Here is a 12,162-nt window from a genome sequence, read left to right on the forward strand (position 1 = left end):
AATTCAATTCTATTGTCAAATGAATGAATAAGACCTACTATTTGATAGTACAACAGGGTGACTAAAATCAACAATAACTTAATTGTACATTTTTCAATAACTTCACGAGTGTAATTGGATTGTTTGTAACTCAAAGGATAAATGCTTGGGGAAATGGATACCCCATTCTCTTTGAAGTGGTTATTTCATATTGCATCAAAACATTTTATATGCCCCATAAATATATACACCCATTATATACTCATAAAAATTAAAAATAAAAAAGCTATAAAAATAAAATAATAAAAATCTTCCAGTATTCAGCCTGCTTCCGGACGGGCGAGGAGACTCATGGTCTGGTTCTAGGACTTCCCTAACAACATGGCCCCTAAACGGCAGTCTCCACTCCTGCCTCAAAAGAAGAAACCAAGACCACCGCCTGCTCTGGGACTGGAGGAGACACCGGCCTCTGTAGGCTGCCGAAGAAGGAAGAAAAAGAACAGCAAGAAGCCATGGAACACATTGATGAAGTACAAAATGAAATAGACAGACTTAATGAACAAGCCAGTGAGGAGATTTTGAAAGTAGAACAGAAATATAACAAACTCCACCAACCATTTTTTCAGAAGAGGTCAGAATTGATCGCCAAAATCCCAAATTTTTGGGTAACAACATTTGTCAACCATCCACAAGTGTCTGCACTGTTTGGGGAGGAAGACGAAGAGGCACTGCATTATTTGACCAGAGTTGAAGTGACAGAATTTGAAGATATTAAATCAGGTTACAGAATAGATTTTTATTTTGATGAAAATCCTTACTTTGAAAATAAAGTTCTCGCCAAAGAATTTCATCTGAATGAGAGTGGTGATCCATCTTCAAAGTCCACCGAAATCAAATGGAAATCTGGAAAGGATTTGATGAAATGTTAAGTCAAACGCAGAATAAAGCCAGCAGGAAGAGGCAGCATGAGGAACCAGAGAGCTTCTTTACCTGGTTTACTGATCATTCTGATGCAGGTGCTGATGAGTTAGGAGAGGTCATCGAAGATGATATTTGGTCAAACCCATTACACTACTACTTGGTTCCTGTTATGGATGATGAAGAAGGAGAAGGAGAAGAAGATGATGATGATGATGATTAAGAGGAGGAAGGATTAGAAGATATTGATGAAGAAGGGGATGAGGATGAAGGTGAAGAAGATGAAGATGATGATGAAGGGGAGGAAGGAGAGGAGGATGAAGAGAAGATGACTAATAGAACACTGATGAATTCCAGCCTTCCTTTTTTAAAATTTTCTCCAGTCCCTGGGAGCAAGTTGCAGTCTTTTTTTTTTTTCCTCTTGTGCTCAGTCGCCTTGTTCTTGAGGTCTGTTTTCTCTACTCCATGGTTCTCAACTTATTTTGGGGGAAATACCTTGAGCAGAATACAATGGGAAAAGAGTCTCTACCCCTTTCTGTTTGAAGTTCATTTTTATCCCTTCCTGTCTCAACAAAAACTGTATGGAATCAACACCACCGAGCTCTGTGGGATAAAAGAAGAACCTGCTCCCTTCGCTCTGCTGGAAGCTGGAGGGTGCTAAGCCCCTGTGTAGTAGTGCATAGAATTCTAGCTTTTTTCCTCCTTTCTCTGTATATTGGGCTCAGAGAGTACAGCATGTCTCTATGTGAATATGGACAGTTAGCATTTACCAACTTGTATCTGTCTACTTTCTCTTGTTTAAAAAAAAGAAAAAAAAAACTTTAAAAAATGGGGTTATAGACGGTCAGCAAAGGGTGGGTTTGAGATGTTCGGGTGGGTTAAGTGGGCATTTTGACAACATGGCTTCTCCTCTGGCATGTTTAATTGTGATATTTGACAGACATCCTTGCAGTTTAAGATGACACTTTTAAAAATAAATTCTCTCCTAATGATGACTTGAGCTCTGCCACTCAATGGGAGAATCAGCAGAACCTGTAGGATCTTATTTGGAATTGAGATTCTCTATTGTAATTTTGTTCCTGTTTATTTTTAAATTTTCTTTTTGTTTCACTGGAAAGGAAACATGATGCTCAGTTTTAAATGTTAAAAGTGTACAAGTTGCTTTGTTACAATAAAACTGAATGTGTACACAAAGGATTTGATGCTTTTCTCTTAGCATAGGTATGCTTACTATGACCTTCCAAGTTTGACTTGTAAAACATCACTGTCAAACTTTGTCACCCTAACTTCTTATTTTTTGATATGCACTTTGCAGGATGACCTCGGGGCTATGTGGATTGAGTAACGGGATTTGAATCAATGTATTAATATCTCCATAGCTGGGAAACATGGGTTCAATTTACCATTGGTTTCTGAAAATGTTCACATCATTTGGGATACCAGATTGCTCAATACTTTTCTGGGTATATTGTGCCCTTGACTTTTATCTCCAAGTGGCAGTTTTTAAAACTGGCCTTTTACCTGGATACAAAGTAATAGTGCCTGCCACTACCATCCAACAGACCTGGTGCTCTAATGCAAAGTTATACATGGGACAGTTGCTGGCGTGTCTTCATTGGCTATATAAAATGTGGCCAAGAAGATAGGCTCTCAGAGTAAGAAGTCTGTGATGGTTAGCAGTACCTGTCCCTGCTCTCTGGTATAAAGCTCTCAAACGTTACTGTGAATCTGGGTGGGATAAGGGACTCGGCTCTGTCTGCTCAGTGCCATTGTGCAGAGAAGCGCCCTAATGCATAAGCTTTTTAAAGCTGTAAAATATAGTTGCTGAAATTAAATGCCACTTTTTCAGAGGTGAATTAATGGACAGTCTGGTGAAATTCAAAAGCTTTTTGATGTATAAAACTTGATAAATGTAGCTATTCCATCAATAGGCAAAAGTGTAACAACCTATCTAGATGGATAGTATGTAATTACTGCACAGGTCTCTGTTTGGTAAATACATCACTGTATACCGATCAGCAATCTTGCTCCAATAAAGCAACATAAAGAGTTGAAAAAAAAGAAAAAACTTCCACTTAAAAAATAAAATGTAAAAAAGGCTGAAATAATTCTCTTTTAAAATTACTGATGCTTTTTTATGTATAATTATTTGACAAATTTGCCATTCTTCAAAAAATTGTGTGTGTGTGTTTTTTTGTTGTTTGTTTGTTTTTGTCAGTATAGACAGATAGGGAAATGTGTCACTCAGATCTTTTGCTCTGGGAAGTATAGTTGGCTGAAAATTCTAGCCACTGCTCCTCTAGATATATTTCTGCCTTGTGTTGAGTCCACATTTCTTCTGGAATACCTCAGTCAATAACAGAGTATGAGCATTCTCTGCGGGACAGAGCACTATTTTATGGCCTGACCAAATCTTTTTCAAAGCTGTGCTGCAGTCTGGAACTTTTCATATTCAATCCACCTCCCTATGGTTTGTTCTTTCACAGGTTTCAATATTACTGTATGAAGATTATCTCTGCTTTTTCTGTTTATCTTCCATAAACATTACTTTAAACATATGTCTTGAATATCTAATCTCATATTGACATCTGCTCTGAAGAAAACAAAAATAGCAGTCACGTTTCTAAACTTGTTCAAGACAATAGCAATCCTCTCCCTAACTTGACTTGCTGGGAAATAATATAGCTTTCATAATTAACTGGTAAATAAGAAGGGTTATAAATCAGGTACTTACTAGTAAGCACGACCTGAAATTTAGCATTGCTGTCTTAGCAAATTTGAGTAGAAAGAGGCAATATCTATGCAAAATTGTTTGAAGAATGCTTAGTCCATCAAATTTTCCATATCAGAGGTTGGCAAACTTATGGATCTGTTTTTGTATGGCCCGGGAGGTAAGAAAGGCTTTTACAGCTTTTAAAGGCTATAAAACAAACTAATATAAAACAAACAGAAAACAAAAAAAAAAAGCAAAGAATATGAGTTTGAGACCATATGGCTCACAATATTTAAACTATTCACTATTTAAAGAAAGTGTTTTCTAATCCCAGATTTATATGCTTTTAAATATATTCTTAGATTAAGCAATATCAGAAAATAATGCTTTACATTTTTGTGAAAGGGGAAAAGTCAAGCTGGAAACAGCTTAGGGCCAACCTGCCTCCTATGCTTTTCAAAGTCACCCCTCTGTTCACTGAGATAAATGCATATCTGATTCCTTCCCTGGGAGAGGCTAATCAGAATGCAAAAGAATGCAACTCTTTGTCTCTTACCTACCTATGACCTGGAAGTCCTCTCCCTGCTTTCAGTCTTCCCACCTTTGCTTTGAGTTGTCCCTTTCTAGACCAAACCAGTGTTCATCTTGGATACATTGATCAATATCTCATGTCTCCCTAGAATCTGTAAAATCCAACAGTGCTCTGACCACTTTGGAAATATACTGTCAGGACCTCAGGAGGCTGTGTCACAGGCCCACATCCTTAACCCTGGCAAAATAAACTTTTTAAATTAACTGAGACTTGTCTCAGATTTTCGGGGTTCACATTTTCTACTTGAAAGCTTAAGTCACATTTGCATCCTGGTATGGAAGATATACTACGTAATTTTAACATGCATCTTTAAGCCATCATCACTCCTGACCTTATCTTATTTATCTTCTATCACTATTTCAACTATATACAAATTTCAACTTTCATTTTATCTGAACATATTTATTTGTTATATACTTTTAACATTTTAGCTTGGATCTCCTACTCTCCACCTCTGAAAGGGTATAGATTAAGAGCATTGTGAAATTTAATGACCTATGAAAAAGTATGAGTTTGCTCAAATTACTTGATGCTTTCTGTAGCTAAATAATATATACAGGATATATTATATCTGTATCAAATGGAAGTACAACACAGAAGAAATAAACAAGGGCTGAGATACAAGCCTCTTCACAAAACCCCAATTTTTTGCTATACATAAAATCCAAAGGATTTCAACAGTTGCTTCCATACATAGATATTATTATCTATAATAGGTGTTGTTAACCAGGGTTTATGACTGCTTTGGGGTACAGTAATAAATGTTGGGTAATTTGTGATGATCTCAACGTTGTATACAAAATTTGTTATATACATATATGACTATGTTTATAAGAAAATGAACAACAGCTTATTTCACATTTCTAAAGGATGTGAAACTACTAGAAGTTGATTTTGTTCTCAGAATAGAATAGAGTCAACAGTCAAACCAAAAGATCATCTCAAGCTGGAATCTAGAGCATTCTTGAGGTTCTTAGTCTGAACTGGTTTCATAGGCCTGATTAAAAAAAGAAGAAGACTTTTATTTTATACCCAAAGACAGTTTAAAAGATCTTCAAGTTTGTGTTATTATTTTTATTTTCTCCAGTGTGAATTCTTCTATTTGTTACATATGCTAACTTTGCCTTGTAGTGGTAAAATTTGGGAGGTATTTTGTAATTTTTATTAATAAGATCATCCTCATAGGATTTATTGTCTTAATTTTTGGCTGAAAATTTTTACATAAGTTGGTAATTTTAGCCCTCAAACATACATTGTTGAAACACATAATGATATTGGTTTATTGCAGGTGAATTCCTTAGACTCATATTTCAGGACAAAAAATTCACTAGTAATCCATTATTTTGAGGCCAGGAAAAAGAGTCTTCCTTATCCACATTTAGGGTCACACATGTCACAATCATTTTCAGACTTCTGGATATATAGAGAGGATGACTTTCAGGAACCCAACACACAAATAGACTATAGGCTCAGTTCCAATTATCACATGTGTGTAAATATCCATTTTTCTGAAAACAGTTTCTCAACTGAGAATGTATCTGTCCCTCCTTCCCTAGCCTGATGGAGTTTGAAAATGTTTAAGAGTCAGGGTAAAATCTAGAACTGGGGGGTCTGAAGTTTTATACAACTCTTAATGCCTTTTAAGGAATAATACTAATTTACAAATACAAAATTAGGTACAGGACTCTGGGAGGAGTTCATGTAATGGAGAACTCTTAAATTTGAGCTTAATTAACCTCATAATACAATTTTTTGTAGTTGATGCATTATTACTTGTTGCAATGAGTATTGGATCTTATTGGCATTTAGTGTGAATGGGTCGAGAAAAGCCAAATATCCTGAAATTTATGAGATATTTGCCACAAAAAAATAACTATCCTGGGAATTATGTCAATTATCTCAGAATTTCATAAAGGATTACTTTGCTCTAATTAATGGCTATGAGTTTCTTGTTAGATTATGTATGGTATCTGAAGATGGTGTCTTCTTGCTTTCAAGCTTACCTATTAATTTTTTAAAAATATAAAGGATTTTTTAGCCTCAGTTTTTGTTTTTTTTTTTAATTTCAACTTTTACTTTAGGTATAGGGGGTATTTGTGCAGGTTTGTTACAGGGGTGTATTGCACCCAGTTATTGGGCCTAGTACCTAATGAGTAGTTTTTCAACCCAAGCCCCACATTCTGTCCTGACTAGTAGTCTCTAGTATCTATTATTCCCATGTTTATGTTCTTGTGTACACAATGCTGAGCTCCCACTTGTAAGTGAGAACATGCAGTATTTGATTTTTGGTTCTTGTGTTAGTTCACTTAGAATTAGGTCCTCCAGCTTTATTCATGTTGCTGCAAAAGACATGATTTAATTCTTGTTATGGTTGCATAGTATTCTATGGTGTATATGTACCATATTGTTTTCATTTAACCTACCATTGATGGGCACTAGGTTGATGGCATATCTTTGCTATTGTGAAGAGCCTAGCAATGACCATATGAGTGCATGTGTTTTTGATATAATGATCTATTTTCCTTTGTGTATACATTCAGTAATGCTATTGATGGGTCAAATGGTAGCTCTGTGTTATTTAAGAAATAGCTCTAAGTTATTTAAGAAAGCTCTCAACTACTTTCCATAGTGGCTGAACTAATTTGCATTCCCAACAACAGTGTATAAGCACTTATTTTCTTCCATAACCTCATCAATATCTGCTATTTTTTATTTTTTAAGAACAGGCATTCTGACTGGTTTTGATTTACATTTCTCTAATGATTAGTATTTTTATATGTAATTGTTGGCTGCATGTATGTCTTTTGAAAAGGGTCTATGATTATACTTTGCCCATTTCTTAATATTTTTATTTGTCTTTTAAACTATTGAATTGTTTAAGTTCCTTATAGTTTCTGGATATTAGACCTTTTCAGATGTGTAGTTTGCAAATATTTTCCCCCATTGTGTAGGTAGTCTGTTTACTAATAGTTTCTTTTGCTGTGCAGAAGATTTTAATTATGTACCACTTACCAATTTTTGGCATATATTTGCAGCTTTTGAGAACTCAGCCAAAAATTATTTGCCAAGGCCTATGTTGAGAAATATATTTCCTAGGTTTTCTTCTAAGTTTTTTATAGATTGATATCTTAAATTTAATTAATTCATCTTGGAGTAATTTTTGTATATGATCAAAGGCAAGGATACAGTTTCATTCTTCTGCATATAGCTAGCCAGTTATCCCAGCAGTATGTATTGAATAGGTAGTGTTTCCACATTGCTTGGTTTTGTCAGCCTTGTTGATGATCAGATAGTTGTAAATGTGTGGTTTTACTTCTGAGTTTACTACTCTTTTCCATTAATCTGTGTGTCTATTTTTATATTAATATCATGGTGTTTTGTTTACTGTAGCCTTATAATATAGTTTGAACTCTGTATGATGTGTCTGGCTTTGTTCTTTTTCCTTAGGCTACTTGGGCTCTTTTTTGTTGTTGTTTCATATAAAGTTTAGAATAGTTTTTTTTTTTTTTTTTTTTTTCTAATTCTGTGAAGAATGGCATTGGTAGTTTGATAGGACTAGCAGTGAATTTGTAAATTGCTTTGGGCAGTATGGCCATTTTTATTATATTGATTCTTCCAATCCATGAGCACAGAATTTTTTTTTTAATTTATTTGTGTTGTCTCTTATTTCTTTCAGCAGTGTTTTGTAGTTCTCCTGGTAGAGATCTTTCACTTCCTTGATTAGTTGTATACCTAGATATTTCATTTTCTTTGTAGCTGTTGTAAGTGGGATTCTGTTCTTGATTTGAGTCTCACCCTAAGCATTTTGGTCTGTAAAAATGCCACTGATTTTTGTACAGTGATTTTTTTGTCCTCTGAAACGTTATCGAAATTATTTTTCAGATTTGGTTGTCTTTCTGTGGAGTCTTTAGTAATTTCTAGGTCTAGAATCATAATATCAGGAAAGATAGTTTGACTTATTCTTTACCCATTTAGATGCTTTTTTATTTCTTTCTCTTCCTAATTGTTCTGGCTGGGGCTTTCAGTACTATGTTAAACAGGAGGGGTGAGAATGGACCTCCTTGCCTTGTTCAACTTTTCAAGAAAAATGTTTCCAATTTTGGTAAGTTTTGTCCCTATTTTCATTAATTTCAATTATTTTTATTTCTGACATAAATTTGATGTCCACCCAGGAGTAATTTAGGAGCAAGTTGTTCAATTTCCAAGTTACTTGTGTGGTTTTGAGAGATTTTCTTGATATTCATTTGTATTTTTATTGCACTGTGGTCTGAGGTTGTTAAGTGGTATGATTTCAACTGTTTCAAATTTGTTGAGACTTGCTTTATGATCAAGCATGTGGTTGTCTTAGAATATGTTCCGTGTGCAGGTGAAAATAATGTATATTCTGTGGTTGTTTGATGGAGTGATCTGTAGATGTGTATTATGTCCATTTGGTCAAGTGTACTGTTTAATGTTTCTTTGACAGTTGTCTGCCTCAATGCTGTTTGGGGTGTTGAAGTCTCCCACTATTATTGTGTGGTTTTCTAAGTCTTCTCATAGGCCAAGAAGAACTTGTTTTATAAATTAGAGTGCATATTTATTTAGGTGCCTACATATTTAGAATAGTTAAGTCTTCTTCTTGGTACTCTATATTATTATGTCTGCCCTTCTTCACACTTTTAAACTTTTGTTTAAAATCTATTTTATCTTGTATAAGAATGTCAGCTCCTGCTTTTTGTTGTTGTTTTCCACTTGCATGGTAGATCTTTCTTCATCCCTTTACTTTGAGCCTATGGGTTTCACTGCATGTGAGCTGGGTCTCTTGTAAACTGTACATAGTTAGGTTTTATCATTTTTTCCAGTTTGCTACTCTATGTCTTTTATGTGGGGGGATTTAGCCCATTTACATTCAGGGTTAGTATTGATATGTAAGGTTTTGATTCTGTCATCATGTTGTAAGCTGGTTATTCTGTAGACTTGTTTGTGTGATTGTTTTATAGTGCCTGCAATCTTTGTACTTAAGCGTGTTTTTGTGCTAACCTTTTATTTCCCCCTTTGGTTCCATGTGTAGCACTCCCTTAAGAACCTTTTGTAAGGCTGGTCTAGTTGAAATAAATTCCCTTAGCATTTGCCTGTCTAAGAAGAATTTATTCCTTTTTTGCTTATGAATCTTAGTTTTGAAGAATATGAATTCTTGCTTGGAATTTCTTTTCTTTAAGGATCCTGAAAATAGGTCTGCAATCACTTCTGTTTATAATGTTTCTGCTGAGATGTCTGCTGCTAGCTGATGGAGTTTGCTTTGTATATGACTTTATCCTTCTCTCTAGCTTCCTTTAAGCCTTTTTTATTTTGCATTGAGCTTGTTGAATCTGATGACTAGGTGCCTTAGTGGTTGGTCATCTTGTAAAATATCTAGCTGGAATTCATTGTATTTCTTAGATTTGAATGTCCAGCTCTCTAGTGAGATTAGAGAAATTTTCATGGACTATATCCTCAAATGTATTTTCGAAGTTATTTTTCTCCATTCTTCTCTCTCCTAGGAATGCCAATGAGTCAAATATTTGGTCTCTTTACATAGCCCCATTATTTATTGGATGTTTTGTTCATTTTTCAACAACTTTTTTTCTTTATTTTTGTCTGACTGAGTTGATTCTCAGAACCATTTTTCAAGCTCTGAAATTCTATGCTCAGCATGGTCTATTCTGCTGTTAATACTTTACATTGAACTATGAAATTCTTGTAGTGAGGTTTTCAGCTCTAAAAGTTCAGTTTGGTTATTTCTTAAAATAGCTATATTGTATTTCAGCTCTTGGATCATCTTACTGGATTCCTTGGATTGAGTTTCAACCTTCTCTTGCAACTCAATGTGCTTCCTTGCCATACAGATTCTGAATTCTGTATCTATTAGTTCCGACTTAAGAAACATTATTGGAGAGCTAGTGGATTCCCTTGGAGGTACATAGACACTTTGACTTTTTGAATTGCCAGAGTTCTTGTGCTAATTATTTCTCATCTGGAAGGGTTGATGTTCTTTTAATTGTGGTTATATGTTGAGTATAGTCAATTAGCTTTGTTTGTAGATGGTTTCAGAAAGCCAGTGCTCTGTGTAGAGTCTTTATTTTTGGGGGACTGAATTACTGCCCTTGGTTCCACAGGGGGGTATATTAGCTAAGTAGTTTTGGTGTTTTAGGTTGGGTCGAGATGCAGTAGATGGTTCTTAAGAGTAATGGCAGTAGGTAGGTTCTTACTAAGCCACTGGCTTCTTTGTATTTCCTGGCATTTGTAGCTGTGCTCTGTGTTGCAACAGGGAGAGAGATGACCTCATTGGCTACACATCTGGGCCTCAGGGAAGCCTCCTCACATCACTGGCACTGTGTCAGTTCCTCTTTTCTTAGCTGTTTTGGTTCATGGGGCTTCCTCAGGCAGAGGCTGCAGGCAGGAAGGAGATAGGCCTCACATTTTCTGGGCTGTGTTTGTGGAGGTAGGCATGCTCCACTCCTGTGACAGCCCATGAGCCCTTGCAACTCACTCCTCTCAGTGCTCTGGGAGTGTAAACTCCCCTCCTTTTAGAGTGCTGGTCACAGATCTCAGTTCAACACTCCCAAGCTATGCACTGCCACCCCAGAGTATGGTGAAGGTTTTTCTTCCCTCCTTAGCTTGGAGGCAGCAGGGGTGGGGACCATGGCAGCAGCAATGGCAGAGGGCATGTCAGATGACTCTGGGGGTTCCACCTCAGCTAAATGAAAAACCATGGCTGACTAGTAATCAGCCAGGGGTGTGGTATGTGTGCTATGACCCATGCTAGGGAGCCCTGCCTTGTGAAGAGCAGTGGGGGCAAGGGCTAACAGGGAAGACAGTCTGGCCTTCCCTTTGTAGGGTGGCTATGGCGTGCTGGTGATATGAACACAGCAAACAGGCGAATTGTTCCGTTTCCATCACTGGGGCAGCAAGGCAGGGTACCACAGTGGCGGCAGTGGCAGAGAGGCTGTTAGTTGCCTCTGGGAACTCCACCCCAGAGAAATGCAGAGCCATTGCTGATTGTGATGATCAGCCAGGAGTGGGGCTGCTGTACTGTAGGACCAAGCTGAGGGTGGGGAGTGGGGGACTGCCTGGCAAAGAACAGGGTGCTCAGTTCACATTAAAGACAGTCTAAACTCTTCTACATAAAATGGCTGTGGCATACTGTAGGCATGTGGAAACAATCAGGCTCTTTGTTTCCTCCTAGCCTGGGGGGAGCAAGAATGGGTATCATGGTGGCAGCAATGGCAGAGGGTCTGTCAGTTGTCTCTGGGAGCTCCATCCTGGAGAAATACAGAGCTGCCATGGACCGATGTGATTAAGCAGGTGTGAGGTGGCTGCAGTATGGGCCAAAGCCAAGAGGCTCTGTCAGTGAGGAGCAGCAGAAGCAGAGTCAGATGTGGAGAACAATCTGGATACCTTTTCTTAGGGCAGCTGTGGCTTGCTGGAGGTCCACTATATTTCTTGGATTCTTTGCTCCCTCCCCAGCCTGAGAGAAGCAACAGTGAGGTCCACAACAACAGCAATTGCAGCAGACCTGTAAATTACTTCTGGTAGCTGTGTTTGAGAGAAATGCAGAGCCACAACCAGCTGGAGTGCTCAGGCAGGGGTTGGGTGGTTGTTCCAGGGACCCCAGCCAATGGACCTTGCCTGATGAGGTACAGCCAAGGTGGGACTTGTGAGCTCTCTGCTCCTCACCATCATGAATATGGCCCCTATCTTAGGGAAGTGTGAGAGAGCCTGGCCTCCCTTGTTGGCAGGGCTATGAAAGCTGGCACAAGGAAACAGGACCAATGGGGCTGAACATGAGCTTGAGCTGTGGCTCTGCCAAGACTCCAGGAAGCTCTCTGTGTTGGACTATAAGCCCGGGGATGCCAATGGAGATCTTCAGTGGCCATAACCTCAAAGGTTTGTGGCATAAATTTGAGTCCCCAAGGGTTCTCCCTCACTCACCCTTTTCTCA

The 12,162-nt window shown here is 37.6% G+C and overlaps 1 pseudogene across 1 annotated transcript; it reads left to right on the forward strand.

Annotated features, from left to right (window-relative positions):
* Positions 1–330: 330 nt before the first annotated feature.
* Positions 331–1,558, forward strand: LOC105508425 (annotated as a pseudogene). Its single transcript, XR_001001266.1, has one exon. The product of XR_001001266.1 is annotated as a protein SET-like (transcript).
* Positions 1,559–12,162: the final 10,604 nt, after the last annotated feature.

Source organism: Colobus angolensis, unplaced genomic scaffold (genome assembly GCF_000951035.1).
Source record: "Colobus angolensis palliatus isolate OR3802 unplaced genomic scaffold, Cang.pa_1.0 Scaffold161, whole genome shotgun sequence".
Classification (NCBI taxonomy): domain Eukaryota; kingdom Metazoa; phylum Chordata; class Mammalia; order Primates; family Cercopithecidae; genus Colobus; species Colobus angolensis.